The sequence below is a fragment of the Paroedura picta genome, chromosome 8 (assembly GCF_049243985.1).
Source record: "Paroedura picta isolate Pp20150507F chromosome 8, Ppicta_v3.0, whole genome shotgun sequence".
Lineage (NCBI taxonomy): Eukaryota > Metazoa > Chordata > Lepidosauria > Squamata > Gekkonidae > Paroedura > Paroedura picta.
Window position 1 is genome coordinate 102,455,147 of NC_135376.1, and position 19,351 is coordinate 102,474,497.

The window sequence follows — 19,351 nt, forward strand, 5'->3', positions numbered from 1 at the left end:
ACCCCTGGTCCACACCCTGAAGGAGAGTTTGTCCAAACTGGCTGAGGAAAAACCAGACAAGGTGGTGGGCGTTCAGAACAAACCTGGCTCTCACAGAGCGTTGCCCTGATTCCTTTGGGCTAGCCCTGTCCCCTGCCTGCTTTGCGTAGCGGAAAGGGCTGTGGATCAGTGAGGCTCTCCTGGGTACACAGCAGGCCCCACGTTCAGGCCTCAGCCTCTCTCGTTCAAAAGACCAGACGGTAGGTGATGTGAAAGACCCCTGGGTCTGAACAGCCAATACTGACTTTGATTAAGTCCGCTTCATGTGCACAAGCAAGGCCATGCGCAGCCCACTCCAGAAGAGCTGTATAATTACAAGAATTCATAAGAATTTCTTTTTTCTCTCTGAATTGTTCTTTTGTGTCCGTCCTGCTTCTGCCTGTAGGCCGAGCTGGCTGGACATTTCATGTCCTTGCTGTCCTTAAGCCAGAACCCTTCTCAAGCAAGGGTTTTTCTGGAGGGTCTTCTTGAGTTGTGCCGAGTAGGCAGGCCGTAGACCAAGGAGGAGAGACAAAGGTAACAAGGCGGAGGCCTGATCGACCGTGAAGAGCAGCTGTGGGTGGGATGAATGAGGCCTCGGTTGCCCCAACAGCCCTGGCTCTTGTGCATAGGAAGACAGAGGGGGCCCTGGCCTGGATGGCCCACGCCAGCCCAGTCTCATATCTCGGAAGCTAAGCTCCACTGCCCCCTCCTCCCTCAGCCTCAGAGAGCCAGTACTGACGGTGATTGGTTGCCCATCAGTGATATTTTTAAACTCTTCAATAATTTTACTAAACATTTATGTTTTGTGTATTTTGATGTGATGCCTCTGTTGATACAGCCCAAGACTGCCTTTGCCTTCTTTACTGCAGCATCCCACTGGCTGCTTCTTATTAGGTTGCAGTCCGCAAGGACCCACAAGTCTTGCTCACACACTTACTGTTCCCCAGAAGGGTCTCCCCTCCAGTCGGCCTGCTCCTCATCTCTATGACCCAGATCTAGAACTCCGCTCTTCTCCTTCCTGAACTGCACCTTGTTCACATTTGCCCACTTTCCCAGTGTGTCCAGATTACGTTGAACTCTGTGTTTGATGTCTGTGGAGTCAATATTGCACATCACCCCAAGACGACTTGTTGGGGAGGGGCAGAATAGAAGTTGAATTAATTAATAAAATCATGAGGGTTGGCCCCAGTGGGTACTTAGGTGGGTGACCCCTAAGGAAGCCCAGGATCTGGACACAGGTAAGCAGTGGCCAACTGCTCTTTCCCCGAAAACTCCAGGGAGTTACCACAAGTCAGCTGCCACCTGACAGCGCTTCCCACAAGGAGCGTGCCGTGTTGCTTTAAGGCTGGCCCGGGCGGCTTGCCAGAACTGCTGCCAATCACAACCCTCAGAGCGGCTCACCTCATGTCATCTGCTGTGTCTGTGGCTCCCAGCCAGGACCCAGTCAAGAAGTTACTCCAGTTCAGTCACCTAAAACTGCGGTGGGAAGGAGTCACAAAGAAATTTGCTCCTCCCGCAGCCCGGTTGACTCAGCTGCGTCAAGATGATCCTGTGAAGAGGAAGTGCCCCAACCTGTGCACAGGTGAGGTGAGGGGTTCCTTCCAGGCTTGGTCAGTGGAGCACCCAGACTGGATCTCCCACCAGCCAGGACAGGACAGGAGTGCCCAGTGTCTCTGAAGGGGCCGCCTAGGCCACCTCTTCCTCTCCCCACAACAGAAGCCCTGTGAGGGAGGGCAGGCTGAGAGAGGTCAGACATGACTGCTCGGTCAGAACAGCTTTATGAGGGCTGTGACTAGCCCAAGGTGGACTGCACGTGGAGAAGCAGGGGATCCAACTGGGCTTGCCGGAATAGAAGGCGTTGGTCTTAAGCACACAGGTAATCTTAGCAGAACAAAGTATGCTGTCCTGTCCCAATGACAGGCTTTTAGCACACAGGAATGGGCAATTCCCAGAAATCTGGGGGTGGGAGCTGGGAAGGATGGTGATAGAGGAGGGGAGATCTCAAGCGGGATATACAATTCAACAATATTATTAGGCAGCCAATATTGTATTGGGCTGGTTGGTTAGGAGACGGCAGACTCTGTGGTTTTCTGTAAACCAGCCAGATCTGCAAGAGAGGGAGGTATATAAATACAAATAAACAAATAAATAAAACAGGCTATTTCTTTGTGAAGGAGGAAGGAAGGAAACTGCTTGGGAGGCCACCCGGGACCCACAGGCCCATCTCTGGAATCACACCTGGCTTAGGGCAAAGGGGAAGAGGCCACCTTCTAACTGTTAAATCCGTGGGTCTGAAGGAAGCCAGGCCCACTGGGAGTTCAGTCAACTCTACTGTGATTTCAGCATGGTGGTACAAGAGTCAAAACTGAACCAACCACCCCTCAGAAACCCGAACTTAAATACAGCTGTGAACACTGGATCTTCCTACCAGTGTGCACCATTGATTCAATCGTGGTAGATTGATTTAAACCTATCAGATCCTGGGATGGGAATACTCGTTGCACATTGGCTAATACCATGCTCGCTTGGATCCTACCTTGGACCTCAGGCTTGGTTCTCTGTAGGTTAACATGACCACCTACACAATACCCCTCCCCCCCTTAGGAAGTCACTCAGCAAGCGATGCACAAAGTCCTGCAAGTACCAAGGCGCAGTATGGGTCCTTGTTGATCGGCGAAGCTTGGGAGCCAGTGACTACGGAACAGCCGGCTGTGGTGCCAGTTTGAAAGGCACAGTCACTGAGGTTGGCTTTGCTGGCCATTCTGGAGTAGAGATCACTGGTGGTGGCACAGTGGTCGATTACTCTGGTATGTTTCTGTTAGGAGGCGGAGAACTGGGTGGATCTTCTGTGTTGACAGGCCTGGGGTTCAAGCAACACACCTGGTCCATGTGGCAACAGAGTGTGCGGCCATCTGGTGTCTTGACCTGGTATGACACCAGTTCATTGCTTGTCTGACAGTTGCAGGGACCCAAGTATTGGCCAGCATCGTATTCTGGACATAGACTGGGTTGTCAAAAATGAAGGAAGGCGGGGAGACAGTGACTCACACTGGCTGGTGTCCGAGATGGCGTTATGTTCCGGGTGTATGCGGTCCAGTACATAGTCTTCTGACCATGAGGGTTTCCGCAGGGCTCTTCCAGTGGCCGATGTTGGCATGACATGCTGGCATGTCAGGAAGTGTGTGAGCTGCTGCTGCCAATCTCCTTGGGTTAGCTGGGAGAGTGATTCCTTTGTGGTGCAGACCATCTGCTCTGCTTGCCTATTGGTGGATGGGTGGAAAGTCCTTAAATTCCAATGAGGTGAATTGAGTTCCATTGTTAGAGATGATGGTGTTTGGCAACCCATGTGTTGCAAAGAGACATTGAAGCGCTCAGATGACCACAGCAGAGGTCATGGCAGAGGCCACCCAGATTAGAACACGGGAGAGAAGCCTGTTGTGAGATGAGTCCACAGCAACGTCTGTGGAGTGCAGCCGCAGGCGAGGCAGAGAGTCCAGGAGAAGGAGATGGGAAGCTGGAGCAGGATCACCACAAACCTGAGGCAGTGGCAGACGGCTGTGGGCATCTGTGTGGCTGAGGGACTTACCTGCTCACTGTTCAAGGTGAAAGTCATAGCTGTGCAGGGAAATGGACCAGCGCAGCATGTGGGCGGACAGGATCTGCAGTGTCTGGTGATCTGTTGTAAAGAGTCCGAGCAGAGGCTTGTGGTCTGTGATGAGGGTGAAGTGATGATCGTAGAGGTAGTCATGGAACTTCTCTAGTCCAGAAACTATGGTGAGTGCCTCCTTGTCAATCTGAGCGTAGTTGTGCTCAGCTGAGGACAGGGTCCGAGAGTAGAAAGCCATCGTGGCGTCACAACCGTTTGGAAGGTGGTGGCTCAGGGTGGTTCCAATGCCATGCCTGGAGGCATCCCAGGCAAGAACGACGGGCTGGGTCTCATTAAAACGGACCAAGATGCCGTTTGACAAGACCCAGCTTGGTGGCTGCGAAAGTGGTCCATTGCTCTAGGCCCCTGACCCAGGGTGTCTTCTTCGCCAGGAGCTTCTCTGTGACTGTGGCCCAGTTGGGGGGTATATACATACAGGAAGGGGCGTATCAGTGTTTGTCTCTTGTGGCCCTTTCTTGCGCACCCAGGGAATTGTTGATCGCCACTGTGGGGTGGTAGGTGAATTCCCTCCAGGCCAGGCTGGATTCTGGAGATTTTGGGTGGGGGAATCACTTGGGCATGAAACTGGGGTCACTGGGTGGTGTCAAACGTGAAGAGAACTCACAACAGGCTTCTTAATTAAAGAAAGCTTTATTGAAAAGTACTACACGCTCTAGGACTGCAAAGTCAAATCTGACTAGAGTACAGATTTGCTTCTGCTTATCAATACAATTCTCCCGCTCAAAACTTGACAGTTCCCAAGGGAGGGGAGATGGAGAGAAGACACATGTGTAATTAAAACAGAGATACATTCTCATGGCCTTGACTAGGTGATAGCCAAACCAGGCCCAGCCGAGAGGCCTCAACAAGTGATAAGGTTACAACAACAGATTATTCACTTTTATGGTTAGCAAGAATACAGGGCCTGGGGCAACCAGGCGCCAAGCAATATAACTGACATGGAGGAACTCAGGCTAATTTATGACAGAGATTCTACAATCCTGACAGGTGGGCAGGTAGTTGTGAGTTCCTGCATTATGCAGGGGGTTGGACTAGATGACCCTGGATGCCCCTTCCAACTCTAGGATTCTAAACTGACTAGGGTACAATCTACCCAATGCACCACCGGCTCCCTGCTGAGCCTACTTGAGGTGGTGGCTGCATGGGCTTCTAATCCTGGGGACTTAAATGTCCATGTGGATTTGTCATCCCCAGGACATGGCTTGGACAGTGAGGTTCTCTCAGTTTGTTGCTGGTCCAACCCCTCAGGCTGGCCATACCCTCAATCTGATCTTCAGGGCAGGGGTAGAGGTGAATCTGATGGTGGTTAATGTTGTCTCATGGACAGTGTCGGAAACCTGTAGTTTCTGTCATTAGTTAGGGATTTTATTTAGCTGGTTATTTATAGTGCTAGCCCTGCAGGGGTTGTAGTCCATCCGTCCTCCTTGCCATGCTTTATGGCCTTACGTTCTTTATTGCCCTGATGCTCCTTCCTGCATTCTTCCCCTCCTTGTTTCTCTCACCTCTGCCCTATCCAACTTCACTCCCCCTCTGGAACGCAATCTTGGGATCTCTCTCCCGGGTTCTCTCACGCTTTCTCTGGATTCCCAGAGGGGTGGGTGGGGGAAGCGGGGCCAGACTTATATGGGGTGACCCAGACTTCTTGCCTCAGTGTTGACAGTGCCTCGCTGAGTGTTCTTTCTTGCTCAATAAATGAAATCTTTTGCTTCAAGTCAAGAGTTTGTTTTTCTGGGTAATTAAATATCCTCACAGTCAGACGATGCCCTGGAGGCCCAGCTCCAGATTCCACCTCCACCCTGTTTGGGAAGCAGGCATATTTTAACCCGCCCTTGGAGACTTATGGGTCTCAAGTGATTTCTGAATGCTTCACGGCACCTCATGCCTCCTCGCAACTCACTAGCATCTTTGGTTGAGGACTAGCAGTCCTGCCTGTCGGCCACCATTAATAAATTTGCTCCCTGACGCCATCTCTGCTCTCATCTCAAACAGGCTTCCTGGTATTCTGTGGAGCTTCAGGAGAGGAAGAGGGAAGTGAGACAGCTAGAGCAAGACTCCCAACGAAGCCATGAGATTATCTTATTGCACGCTAAAGAGGGTGGGGAAGGTAGGTTCATAAGAAGAGACTTTGGAGATCATTTGGAAGACCCATGCACTGGCCGTCTCTGGAGGAGCAGCCTGGACTCTGACAATGGCTGGGCAAAGTAGCAAAATAAATAATGGTTTCAATTTTTGGAGGAAAAGTCAAAGCTGGATTTTAGAGTGAATCCCAGGGGAATTTTGAGTAAGAGTGCAGTGGGCTGCCTCAGGAGGTGGGGAGCTCCCCTTCACTGGCCGTATTCAAGCAGCAGCTGGGCAGATCCTTCTCCTGGATGCTGGAGGCTGATCCTGCACTGAGCAGAGGGTGGGACTAGATGGCCTGCATGGCCCCTTCCCACTCTAGGATTCTAGGAGTCTAGTTCAGCAGTGGAAGGGGCTGCCTGAGGAGGTGGGGAGCTCCCCCTCACTGGCAGCTTTCAAGCAGTGGCTGGACAGATCCTTTTCCTGGATGCTTAAAGCTAATCCTGCCTTAGAATCATAGAATCATAGAGTTGAAAGGGGCCATACAGGCCATCTAGTCCAACCCACTGCTCTACGCAGGATCAGCCCTATGCATCCTAAAGCATCCAAGAAAAGTGTGCATCCAACCTTTGCTTGAAGACTGCCAGTGAGGGGGAGTTCACCACCTCCTTAGGCAGCCTATTCCACTGCTGAACTACTCTGACTGAAATTTTTTTCCCTGATATCTAGCCTATATCGTTGTACTTGAAGTTTAAACCCATTACTGCGTGTCCTCTCCTCTGCAGCCAGCAGAAACAGCATCCTGCCCTCCTCCAAGTGACAACCTTTCAAATACTTAAAGAGGGCTATCATGTCCCCTCTCAACCTCCTTTTCTCCAGGCTGAACATTCCCAAGTCCCTCAACCTATCTTCATAGGGCTTGGTCCCTTGGCCCCAGATCATCTTCGTCGCTCTCCTCTGTACCCTTTCAATTTTATCTACGTCCTTCTTGAAGTGAGGCCTCCAGAACTGTACACAGAACTCCAGGTGTGGTCTGACCAGTGCCGTATACAATGGGACTATGACATCTTGTGATTTTGATGTGATGCCCCTGTTGATACAGCCCAAAATGGCATTTGCCGTTTTTACCGCTGCATCACACTGCCTGCTCATGTTTAGTTTACAATCCACAAGTACCCCAAGGTCTCGTTCACACAGTGTTACCTAGAAGCGTATCCCCCATCCAGTAGGCATGCTTTTCATTTATCTGACCCAGATGCAGAACTTTACACTTATCTTTATTGAATTGCATCTTGTTCTCATTTGCCCATTTTTCCATTGTGTTCAGATCTCGTTGAACTCTGTCTCTATCTTCCGGAGCATTTGCCAGTCCTCCAAATTTGGTGTCATCTGCAAACTTGATGAGTAGTCCCTCTACCCCATCTAGATCATTAATAAATATGTTAAAAAGTACCGGGCCAAGCACCGAGCCCTGAGGTACCCTGCTACTCACCTCTCTCCAGTCTGATGAAACACCATTGACAACAACTCTTTGAGTGCGGTTCTCTAACCAATTCCCTATCCACTTAACTATCTGAAAATCCAGATTGCAGTCCTTCAACTTACCCATCAGAACATCATGGGGAACCTTGTCAAAAGCTTTACTAAAATCCAAGTAAATGACATCAACCGAATTTCCACGATCCAGCAAACCTATCACTTGGTCAAAAAAGGAAACCAGGTTGGTCTGGCAGGACCTGTTGGAGACAAATCCATGCTGACTTCCTTGGATCACCCAACGGTCCTCCAGATGTTTGCAGATCGCTCCCTTTAACATCTGCAGGGAGTGGGACTAGATGGCCTGCATGGCCCCTTCCCACTCTAGGATTCTAGGAGTCTAGTTCAGCAGTGGAAGGGGCTGCCTAAGGAGGTGGGGAGCTCCCCCTCACTGGCTGGACAGATCCTTCTCCTGGATGCTCGAGGCTGATCCTGCACCGAGCTGGGGGTGGGACTAGATGGCCTGCATGGCCCCTTCCCTCGCCAGGATTCTATGAGTCTCTGTTGATTTATCGTAGCCATGCAGGTTCACTTCAGCATTTTGTTCCTGATTTTGTTATTTCCTCCCTCAATAATGAATGTAGACTTTGGGACAGATAGCAACATTGAGATCATGGAGGTAACACTAAATCATTTGTGTTCATCAGCCAGGGAAATCTGAATATATTATTGGGTAGAAAAGGCTGCTCTTGAAATTAGATTCTGCTTCAAATATAGAACTCGGCACTGTTTCGGAATGAGGCCGTCCAGCATCCATACTGTCATCAGCTTCCTAGTTAGTGATTGTGGAACTTCCTTCCACCAGCATCTTCTGTGTATTGGATTTTGTGCATTGCCATTATGCTTGCTCTGGAGAGCTCCTGAAATTATAACGGATCTTCAAGTACAGACAACCGTTTCTTTCAAGAAAAGGGCTGCTAGGGAGGGTAGACTCTAACGCAGCACCCCCTGCTTTGATCCCTCTCCTCCTCCAACCCCACCCGTCCTGGAGGAAACTCCTAGAATCTCCCCACCTCACGTAGAGTTACTTGCGGACTGATTTTAGTGGCGCTGCTTCAGATCACCCACCCAATCAACCTGGAAACAGAACTGTAGAAGAGACACCTTCTATTCTTTGTGAAATCCACCTCCAGGTCACTTTTGGGGCGCATCCACCAAGGTGAGCTCCATTCAAAAAGCCTCCATTGGATTCCTGACCCTTGTGTTTCCTTCATTTTGTAACAGGGATCTATAAATCAATTCTTCCTTTTCCCAAGGGCAGAAATCAGAAGAGGCTTGGTTTTATCCTTACGAAAACGTCTTGTCTGTTTCTGAGCCTGACTTTAACAACCAATTTGGCATGAAGGAAGAGTGACCAGACTATCACAGCAAGAAGAGGCCACAGGTCTTTGAAGGGGGATCATTAGCTTATTTTTAGATCCTGTTGAGTTAATTGCGGGTTGCATATTTTGCCTTTGAGTCCCAGTCTGCACCCGAGAGGGCAGGAGAAAGCAATTGTTGAGAACAGTTCTTCCTCCCAACACCAGCAGGAGCCTGGGCTCCTGACCCAACAAATGCAAAGCAGATCAAATCAAACTTTATTACAGCAATTGCCAGCCATAACAGAAAACTATAAAACTGTAAACTTAGAGTAAAAATTAATGGCTAATAAAACAGATCAACCAAACAATAAAAAGTATACAGCAGCTATACTTTGCCCAGTACTTTGCAATCTCCCACTAGGACCTTTCTAACCCAGAATCCCTCAGCACCAAGAGACAGGAGTCCCGGGCATTTGGGGCAAGACTGCAGCTCGTCTTTATTTGAAGGGAAATCAGGAGCATGGAAAAGATCACTGTTGAGGACGCTGACCCCAGAACGGGCCGGGGCAAGTATATCTTCAGACCCACCCACCCAACCTTGCAAGACAGTCGTCCCCAGCATCAACAGTTTGATCCAGAAGAGTGTGAAAGACAGCCAGCTAGTCTGGCTGGGCAGCAGGTGTGCAAACATCTTCCCAGGGAGTATACAGCTTGTTTACATTCAGAGCGGGAACATGGAGGTAAGCTATTTGCATAACAGGCTAGCCAGGCAGAAAAACAAGGGGACTCAAACTGAGGAAACTGAGGTGGCACCAGGCTTCCTGGTTCACAGAGAAGACTCCTGGGCCAGTCTGCACAGCGTTAATGTTCATAGAATCATAGAGTTGGAAGGGGCCAAGCAGGCCATCTAGTCCAACCCCCTGCTCAACGCAGGATCAGCCCAAAGCATCCTAAAGCATCCAAGAAAAGTGTGTATTGAACCACTGCCTGCTCATGCTTAGTTTACAATCCACAAGTACCCCAAGGTCTCGTTCACACACAGTGTTACCTAGAAGCGTATCCCCCATTCAGTAGGCATGCTTTTCATTTTTCTGACCCAGATGCAGAACTTTACACTTATCTTTATTAAATTGCATCTTGTTCTCATTTGCCCATTTTTCCATTGTGTTCAGATCTCGTTGAACTCTGTCTCTATCTTCCGGAGTATTTGCCAGTCTTCCCAATTTGGTGTCATCTGCAAACTTGATGAGTAGTCCCTCCACCCCCTCATCTAGATCATTAATAAATATGTTAAAAAGTACCGGGCCAAGCACCGAGCCCTGATGTACCCCGCTACTCACCTCCCTCCAGTCTGATGAAACACCATTGACAACAACTCTTTGAGTGCGGTTCTCTAACCAATTCCCTATCCACTTAATGTTGTGACGCTATTTATTTTTCATTATTCACGACGTCGTACACAATCTGCAACACTCCTGCAATACTCAAAAATACGCAAAAATCGCTTCGTTGGGGTTCCCCCTAAAAAACACTCTTGATAACAACCTGCAACACATCCGAAAAAGATATGTGCTTTCTCAGTATAGTGGTAGCAAGCAGGTCCCTAAGTTCTCGCACCTGAGCTTCCGGCGTCACGATCGCCATTTTCCCCCCTTAAACCGACAAAAGCAACGAATAAGCGATGCTTCTTTGGCTGAAATCCCTCCACAAGCAATTGTCTGTAAAGTTTCCAAGCACAATACAGCCCCCTGTTCGACACTGCCCATAATTTCAGCCAGAAATAGCATGGGGGGGGGGGGTTTACTTTAAGAGTGTGTAAACGATTAAGCGCCAGCTCCCTCGCCAGCGAAAAAGGTCTTTTCTGATACATCAAATGAACGAATGTGCGTTGCTACTGATGTTTTGGGGTTTTTAAAATAAGGGAAGCACGAACACAACAGTTAATTGGCTGTTCTGTTTGATTGACGGCCATGGGCGGCAGGAAGTGCGGAAAAATATCACCTCCTTTGTTGCGATTTCGGCAAGACCAGAAACTTGTGCATTACGATAGCGCTAGTGGGTGAGCCTTTTTTTCGACAGAAATGGCTGCGTGCGTTACCGAGACCTGCCGCTTTTGATTGCAGCGCTTTTCAATAGCGCTCAGATTTAGCAACATTGCCGGCTGTGCAGAATGGCCCTCCTTAAATCCAGGCTTCAAGCAAGGGAGCTGCACTCAACAGGAGCTGCTCATGGGACTTCAAGCCAGCAGAGGCCCCAGTTAATTAAATTAGTGGTTTCTAATCACCCTGTAACATAACCCCATTTACATATAAAAGGGATGGACTGTCCTTTTAGACCTATCGGTGTGTACCACGAACTGTTGGTCCATCGCCTGGCTGGTACGGAGATACGGGGCACACCCTTGTGCTGGATACGCTCCTTCCTCCAGAACCAGTCCCAGAGGGTTGCTGAGGGGGAAGAGTTCTCGCGACCCTATAGACTCCATTGCGGGGTCCCTCAGGGTGCAGTCCTCTCCCCCACATTGCAGTCCTTCAACTTATCCATCAGAACATCATGGGGAACCTTATCAAAAGCTTTACTAAAATCCAAGTAAATGACATCAACCGAATTTCCACGATCCAGCAAACCTATCACTTGGTCAAAAAAGGAAACCAGGTTGGTCTGACAGGACCTGTTGGAGACAAATCCATGCTGACTTCCTTGGATCACCAAATTGTCCTCCAGATGTTTGCAGATCGCTCCCTTTAATATCTGCTCCATTATCTTCCCCACAACAGAGGTCAGACTCACTGGTCTGTAGTTTCCTGGGTCATCCTTCCTCCCTTTTTTGAAGATCGGAATAACATTTGCTCTCTTCCAGTCCTCCAGGACAGTGGTCCCCAACCTTTATTAGGCTGGGGACCGGCAGGGCATCGAGCCGCGCCCGTGGGGACCGCGCCCGCGCGGGCCACGCCCACGCTTCTGGCCAGGCCCGCGGGCCGCGCCTGCGCATCGAGTCGCGCCCGGCCGCGCCCGCGGGCCGCGCCCGCGGATCGGGCCGCGCCCGCGGATCGGGCCGCGCCCGCGGATCGGGCCGCGCCCGGAAGCCACGCCCGCGGATCGGGCCGCACCCGCGAGCCACGCCCACTGATCGGGCCGCACCCGCGAGCCACACCCGCGGATCGGGCTGCGCGGGCGCGGCCTGCACGGGCGCAGCCCGGCCCTGATTCCCTCTTCCCGCCCTCCCGCAATAAGTAGCTTCCCGGGCCGCAAGCTTGCGGCCTTGGAAGTTTTTTACTGCGGGGGGGGCGGGGAGAGGGAGCTGCGGCCCGGCGCCATGGCCTTCGCGGCCCGGCACCGGGCCGCGGCCCGCAGGTTGGGGACCACTGCTCCAGGACATCTCCAGTCCTTAAAAAGGTCCCGAAGATGATGGACAAGGGCTGTGCCAGTTCTCTGGAAAGTACTTTGAGCACTCTCGGGTGCATTTCATCCGGCCCAGGGGATTTGAACTCATCCAGTGCAGCTAAATGCCTCTCGACAACCTCTCTATCCATGTTAACCTGCCATCCAGACACTATCCTTTGGCTACTGCCATCTCTAAATGTGCCTAAACCCTTTGACCTGTGGGAAAAAACAGATGTAAAATAGGCGCTAAGCCTTTCTGCTTTCTCTGCATCTTCCATTAGAGTTTGTCCATTCGCACCCAACAGTGGGCCTATTGCCTCCTTTACTTTACGTTTGCTCCTCACATAACTGAAAAATCTTTTCTTGTTACAGTGGGCTTCCCTGGCCAATCTTAGCTCACTCTCAGCTTTGGCCTTTATGATGATTGATCTACAGTGCCTGATCTACAGTGCCTTTCTGATGATTGATCTACAGATGATTGATCTACAGTACAATTTCCTGACAGGTAAGCCCTTTCCTCACATACAGTGCCACTCCTCCACCTCTTCGATCTATTCTGTTTTTTCTGAACAGTTCATATCCATCCACCATTACATTCCAGTCATGAGAATCATTCCACCAAGTTTCTGTGATGCCTAGTAGATCATATCTTTCCATCAGCATGAGAAGTTCCAGCTCTTCCTTCTTATTGCCCATGCTTCGGGTGTTAGTATAAAGGCATCTGAATCCTTTTACTTTTGGTTCCCTATGAGCTGGCCTTGCCAGTTGGGCTGCCCCTGATCGTTCTCCTTTCTTACACTCCCTTGATCGTCTCCTTCCCCTTGTGGCTTCAGTTTAAAGCTCTCCTGATGAATCTCCCCAGGTTCCTGCCAAACACATTCTTCCCCAACTTCGATAAGTGCAGTCCATCAGGTGCTAGTAGACCTTCCTCAAGAAAGCCTACCCCATGGTCCCAGAAACCAAATCTCTCCTGCTGGCACCAACTACGCAGCCACTGATTCACCTCCATTATCTTCCTCTCCTGACGTATTCCTCTTCCCTTGACAGGCAAGATTGAAGAGAATACCACTTGTGCCCCCATTTGCTTGAGCTTCCTCCCCAGATCTTGATAGTCTTTTTAAATAGGAGCGATGGTATTCAGGGACATGTCATTCGTTCCCACATGGACCATCACAAATGGGTAGTGATCTGTAGATTTAAGGAGTTTGGGCAGCCGTTCTGAAACGTCTTTAATTTTCGCCCCTGGCAAGCAACACACCTCTCAGGTTAGGGGGTCAGGCTCAGCCACATGGCGATCCATTCCTCTTAGCAGGGAGTTTCCAATTACCAGTACTCTCCTTTTTTTTTTCTTCTCAACTCCATTTCCTTCTATCCCCGTGGCCTCTTCACTTTGCCTTAGACTTTGTTTTGGGACCTCTTCCCTCGTTGACCCTTGCACCTCCTCTGCAAGGGCCTGAAATCTATTCTGGAGGTCCAAAGGCCCCAAGAACCGTCTCGCTCTACGCCATTGAGTCTTTTTCCGAACTGTCTGCAGAGGCTCCGTAGTGAGGTCAATCTCCTTATCCTCTTCGGGACTGGTTGTATCCTCTTTATTCCGAGTTGCACAGCTCTGGTCTATGAACTCCTCCCCTTTCTTACTTTGGGTCAGAATAATAATGCTGTCTTCTAATCCCCTAATCCTTTCCTCCAAAAGTCTTACCAGTTTACACTTGGGGCAGATGTAGTCCATCTTGTCTTCTGGGAGGAAGGCAATCATGTCACACTCACTGCAGATGATGGGATGAGTGTCCTGGAGATCCATTGTAACTTCTAGGCAGTGCAACTACTAGGGAAATATAATCTACTGATTCTAATTGCTCGGCCAAGAACCCCAGGCTAAGAGCCGCAGGCCAAGAGCCCTTTGTCTCTCGCCCTTCGGCTCGCGCCTCTGGCAAGGAGCAGCCCTTTTTAATCCTCCCAGCAATCACCCAGCAATCACCTCACCCAGTCAGCACAATAGCCTCACCTGGTCAGCAGCTACACTCCCCAGTAGCTCTCTCCATGTGCTCTCAGTTGTCTGGGGCCGATAAGCGATCTTTGGGGCCGGTAAGCAATCCAACTGCCCTAATAGATTGAAGAGGTGGAGGAGTGGCACTGTACGTGAGGAAAGGGCTTAACTCTCAGGAAATTCTAGTGAAGGAGAGTATATCTACAGTGGAAAGCATCTGGGTGAAAATAAGCAAGGGGAAAACAAACAGTGTGGTGGTTGGTGTCTGCTACCTGACCAACGAGAGGATGCTGGACTTTGAAAGGATGTCACTTGGAGGAGGGCAGGATACTGTTCCTATTGGCTGCAGAGGAGAGGACACGCAGTAATGGTTTTAAACTACAACTACAACGATATATCAGGAAAAAAATTTTCACAGTCAGAGTAGTTGAGCAGTGGAATAGGCTGCCTAAGGAGGTGGTGAGCTCCCCCTCACTGGCAGTCTTCAAGCAAAGGTTGGATACACACTTTTCTTGGATGCTTTAGGATGCTTAGGGCTGATCCTGCGTTGAGCAGGGGGTTGGACTAGATGGCCTGTCTGGCCCCTTCCAACTCTATGATTCTATGAAACAATGGTCCTGGGGCCGATCTTGTGGACACAATAAGTCTCCTGTTTAGGAGAAGAGGAAGAGTTGGTTCCTATATGCCACTTTTCTCTACCTGAAGGAGGCTCAAAGTGGCTTCCAGTCACCTTCCCTTTCCTCTCCCCACAACAGACACCCTGGGAGGGAGGTGAGGCTGAGAGAGCCCTGATATTGCTGAAGAAGAAGAAGAGTTAGTTCTCATATGCTGCTTTTCCCTACCCGAAGGAGTCTCAAAGCGGCTTATAGTCGCCTTCCCTTTCCTCTCCCCACAACAGACACCCTGTGAGGGAGGGGAGACTGAGAGGGCCATGAGATTACTGAAGAAGGTGGTTCTTAGATGCCGCTTTTCTCTACCTGGAGGAGTCTCAAAGTAGTTTACAGTCACCTTCCCTTTCTTCTCCTCCCAACAGGCACCCTGTGAGGTGGGTGAGGCTGAGAGAGGCCGGATATCACTGCTCGGTCATGTGAGGCGCTACAGAGCAGCAGAGGGAAGGGCCTGCTCAGAGGTGCTCCCATTGTGGGGAAGACTCCCCTCGCATCCAGCCCTAAACTCCCCGGGGGTGCGGGAGGAGGGAGCCGGCCCCCAGCTTCGGCTGTCTTTCCCGCACAAGACTGAGGGAGGGACCGAAAGGGCAAAACTCCCCTGGGCATCACCGACTCGGCTGACCGGGGGGGGGGGGGGGATGCTTCTGCCCTAACTGCACCCTGTCAAAATGAGAGGAGGGGGACGGAGCGGAGTCTTGGCTGCATGGCGGGAATCTGGTCCTTATTTTGCCTTCCAAGGGAAGTCTCGGGGAACTTTGGCTGCGAGAGACATTTGAAGCCCGGCTGGGTCCAGGGGCGGGAGGGGGCACCCCTTTCTGCAGGGAAGGCAGCACTGTGCAGTTGGTGCGGGGGGGGGGGCATCCGTGCAGTCTCGGGAAGGTGGGTGAGGACTGCAGCCAGGAGATGCGCCGGTCCCGGCTGGAGGCTGGCCTCCCCCCTCCCCTGCAGACGCGGAGCGGGAGAAAGCCGCTCTAGCCCCTCAGCCCCCACCCCCTCCCGGCCCGCAGGACTTCCCCAGCCCGGAGCGGGAACTGCCCCCCCCCCGGGACCCCCGTGGGCTGCCATGCGCTCCGTGGCTGGCCGGCCTCGTCATCGCCCGCGGGGCCCGAAGCGCCCGCCCCCCCCCGTCCCCCGCGCGGAGTGAGGCGCGCTCATTGGTCGCGCCGGAGTCAGACAAGGCAGGCGCGCCGCCGGTTGGCTGAGCCGCGGTCAGGAGCTGCGGGCGGGGCGGCGGCCCGGTGACCGGCAGTAACCTCGCGGGGCCCGCCCGGGAAGCCGGCGCGGGAGAGGCGCCCAGCCAGGGCTCCGCAGGCCGGGCCGGGGGCGCAACATCCCTCCCGCGCCAGACAGGGGGCTGCAGCAGCAGCAGCAGCAGAAGCCGGAGGTGGCCCAATGTCGTGCTGGCACGAGGAAAGCGGAATCAGCGGTTGCCCCAGCAGCCGAGTGACCTTCAGGCCCGAGACCGCCTGGCCACGACCTGCTAACTCTGACCCCGAAGGAGCCGCTCATGGGAGAAAGAGCCCCCCCCCATGCCCCCCATGCCAGGCACACCCGGCTGTGGGGCAACCAGAGTTCAGTAGGTTGGCTTTTCGCCTCCAGATGAAGAGAGGGCTGCCTCCTGGCCAGGCCACCATCTAAGGTAGCCATCGAAGGCAGGGCTAGTCAAACTGCGGCCCTCCTGATGTCCATGGACTACAATTCCCATGAGCGAACGCTGGCAGGGGCTCCTGGGAATTGTAGTCCATGGACATCTGGAGGGCCGCAGTTTGACTACCCCTGATCTACGGTAATTGCATTCAGGAGCTTAGGTACAAATTACCCTGGCGGAAAGAAGCGATGGAGTCACCCTTTGAATATTGCATGCTTGTAATTTGTTCGTAATTTTTTTTCTTTGCAGGATGACGTCCCTCCCACCTGATGCTAATCTGCCTGGCAGGTTCCCACGGAGTTTGGCGCCGGTGCTTCAACCCTCCCCAAGGCCCCTCGACCCTTTGCCAGTTGGACCAGAGTCAGGGCACTTCCCCGGGAGTTGAAGGCCGGGGTAGCTGGCACCAAGAGGCCCCGATCGGCAGCAGAACCGGGCAATGGCACGCTCACGGCACTCTGCCTGGAAACTGCCCTCAAACTGCACTTAACGCTAGTTAGCAAAGGCGCAAGTTGGACTGGCACCCAGGCCCCAGCTAGACGCCCAGCACAGCCCCCCTGCGTTGCCCCCTCTGGCTGCAGAAAGTCCGGAGGAGCCTGGGGGGGGGGAGTGAGGCCCCGCCCTCAGCCAACCGAGCCCCCTGCCAGGCAGCCAGCCGGACCGAGGCCGGGCAGCAAGGACGCAAGTCCAGGGGCCCGACAGTGGCTGGCCGTGCCAGGCGGGAGACTCCGGCGCTGCCCGGTTGGCAGGCAGGGAGGGGGGTATTTGCGCCCCCCCGGGGCTCTGGCTGGCGCGGGAGCCAAGGGGGGGCGCCATCCCCCCCCCGCTGCGGCTGGGCGCCTCTCCCGCGCCGGCTTCCCGGGCGGGCCCCGCGAGGTTACTGCCGGTCACCGGGCCGCCGCCCCGCCCGCAGCTCCTGACCGCGGCTCAGCCAACCGGCGGCGCGCCTGCCTTGTCTGACTCCGGCGCGGCCAATGAGCGCGCCTCACTCCGCGCGGGGGGAGGCCGGCCAGCCGCGGAGCGCATGCAACCCCCTGGCCCCCCTGGCCGCGGGGGAGAAGGCGGCCGCCCACGGGGGTCCCAGGGCCCGGCGGAAAGGGGCGGAGGGGGCCGGCTGCCCTTCCCTCCCGCAGCCCGGGGAGCTTCCGTCTGCCGCCTCACCTGCCACCGGTTCCCAACTTGGCTCTGGCAGCCTTGCCCCCATCTGCCCCTCCCCGTGGCCAGGGGCAGCCCCGTCTGGAGATGAGGTGCAGGTGTGGACGAGCCCCGCCTGGGGGTTGGCAACCCTCGCGGGCACCATAGAGCTTTACCGTCCTGTGCGAGGCCGAGGGGCTTCTTCACGCAGTGTCACCTGCGGGACTCCCTGCCTCAGGATCTAGGGCTGGCCTCTCGCTTGGGGGGCTTGAGAAGGGGACTGGAGGAGCGGCCGCCAAGGGCCACCCTGCCGAGGAGACACTTGTGTTCAGAGACAGCATTCTTCAGGGTAAACCCCCCCCCCCCGGCAACATCTGCAAAGTCCCGACACCCAAATCAAGGGCAGGCCTCCTTGGACAAAGAGCCCTGGAAGGTCGAAGGGGGTGGTTCCATAGGGAAGCCGATGCTGGCATGGGGGGGGGGGGGACCTCAGAAGGGCCCCTTGGCATTAAATAGCCTCTCCACAGAAGACCCCTCTGCTATCAGCTCTCCACTCATCTGCCCCCCTTTCTCGCAGGGCTGTTGTGAGGGTAAGCCAGAGGCAGTGGGAATCAGCTATGTGTCCAGATCCCTCTGGAGTTCTCTGTCTCAGTCAAGTGCCGCCTTCTGTCAAGCAGAGGCCCCTTTCTGTCAAGGCCCTCCGATGCCAGAAGAAGGGCTTTGTGCTGCCGGCATGAGTCAGGAGTGCCTGCAGCAGATCTCTCCTGCCCCTGGACTCTTCTGGCTGACTGGGCTTTTATTCTCCCTAACAATCAGTTTTTTGCAACCGGCTTTAGCTGCGGCCCTCAAACTCTCTTTCAAGGTTGGAAGTTTTGCTGCCGGTATGATGATGGATTTGGGGGAGGGGATGTCATATGCTAACCTATGTTCATGTATTATATATAATATATAATAAATATAAATAATATTGTCATTCTCAACTTTTTCTCTGCTCTGTCCACTGCCTTGCCCTAGCCGAAAGGCAGAATGTACGTATTTTAAAGCAACAAATAAGTGATAATGACAAAGTCCTTAAAACAGGAGCACAAAATGTGACCTGTTTGCCCTGGAATTTGGACGGATCCTTCTGGAGGCTTGAGGCTGATCCTGCACTGAGCAGGGGGTGGGACTAGATGGCCTCCATGGCCCCTTCCCACTCTAGTATTCTAGGAGTCTAGTTCACCAGTGGGATGGGCTGCCTAAGAAGGTGGGAGCTCCTCCTCACTGGCCGTTTTCAAGCAGCGCCTGGAAAGATCCTTCTCCTGGATGCTTGAGGCTGATCCTGCACTGAGCAGGGGGTGGGACTAGATGGCCTCTGCGGCCCCTTCCCACTTTAGGATTCTGTTAGTGTAGTTCAGCCGTGGAAGGGGCTGCCTAAGGTGGGGAGCTCCCCCTCACTGGCCATCTTCAAGCAGTGGCTGGACAGATCCTTCTCCTGGATGCTGGATGCTGATCCTGCACTGAGCAGGGGGTGAGACTAGATGGCCTGCATGGCCCCTTCCCACTCTGGGATTCTAGGACTCTAGTTCAGCAGTGGAAGGGGCTGCCTAAGGAGGTGGGGAGCTCCCCCTCACTGGCCGTCTCCAAGCAGCGGCTGGACAGATCCTTGTCCTGGATGCTGGAGGCTGATCCTGCACTGATCAGGGGGTGGGACTAGATGGCCTGCAGGGTCCCTTCCCACTCTAGGATTCTAGGAGTCTAGTTCAGCAGTGGAAGGGGCTGCCTGAGGAGGTGGGGAGCTCCCTTTTCCTGGCTGTCTCCAAGCAGCGGCTGGACAGATCCTTCTCCTGGATGCTGGAGGCTGATCCTGCACTGAGCAGGGGGTGGGACTAGATGGCCTGCATGACCCCTTCCCACTCTAGGATTCTAGGAGTCTAGTTCAGCAGTGGAAGGGGCTGCCTAAGGAGGTGG

General features: G+C 53.2%; 1 long non-coding RNA gene across 2 annotated transcripts; it reads left to right on the top strand.

Annotated features, from left to right (window-relative positions):
* Positions 1–47: 47 nt before the first annotated feature.
* Positions 48–18,433, top strand: LOC143844077 (uncharacterized). 2 transcript variants are annotated; one of them, XR_013233802.1, is made up of 5 exons: positions 48–1,603; positions 5,678–5,792; positions 12,340–12,472; positions 14,988–15,083; positions 16,520–18,433. It is a non-coding gene; the product is annotated as an uncharacterized LOC143844077 (long non-coding RNA). The 2 variants fall into 2 exon arrangements; XR_013233803.1 differs by lacking the exon at positions 12,340–12,472 and having other exon boundaries at positions 16,520–18,431.
* Positions 18,434–19,351: the final 918 nt, after the last annotated feature.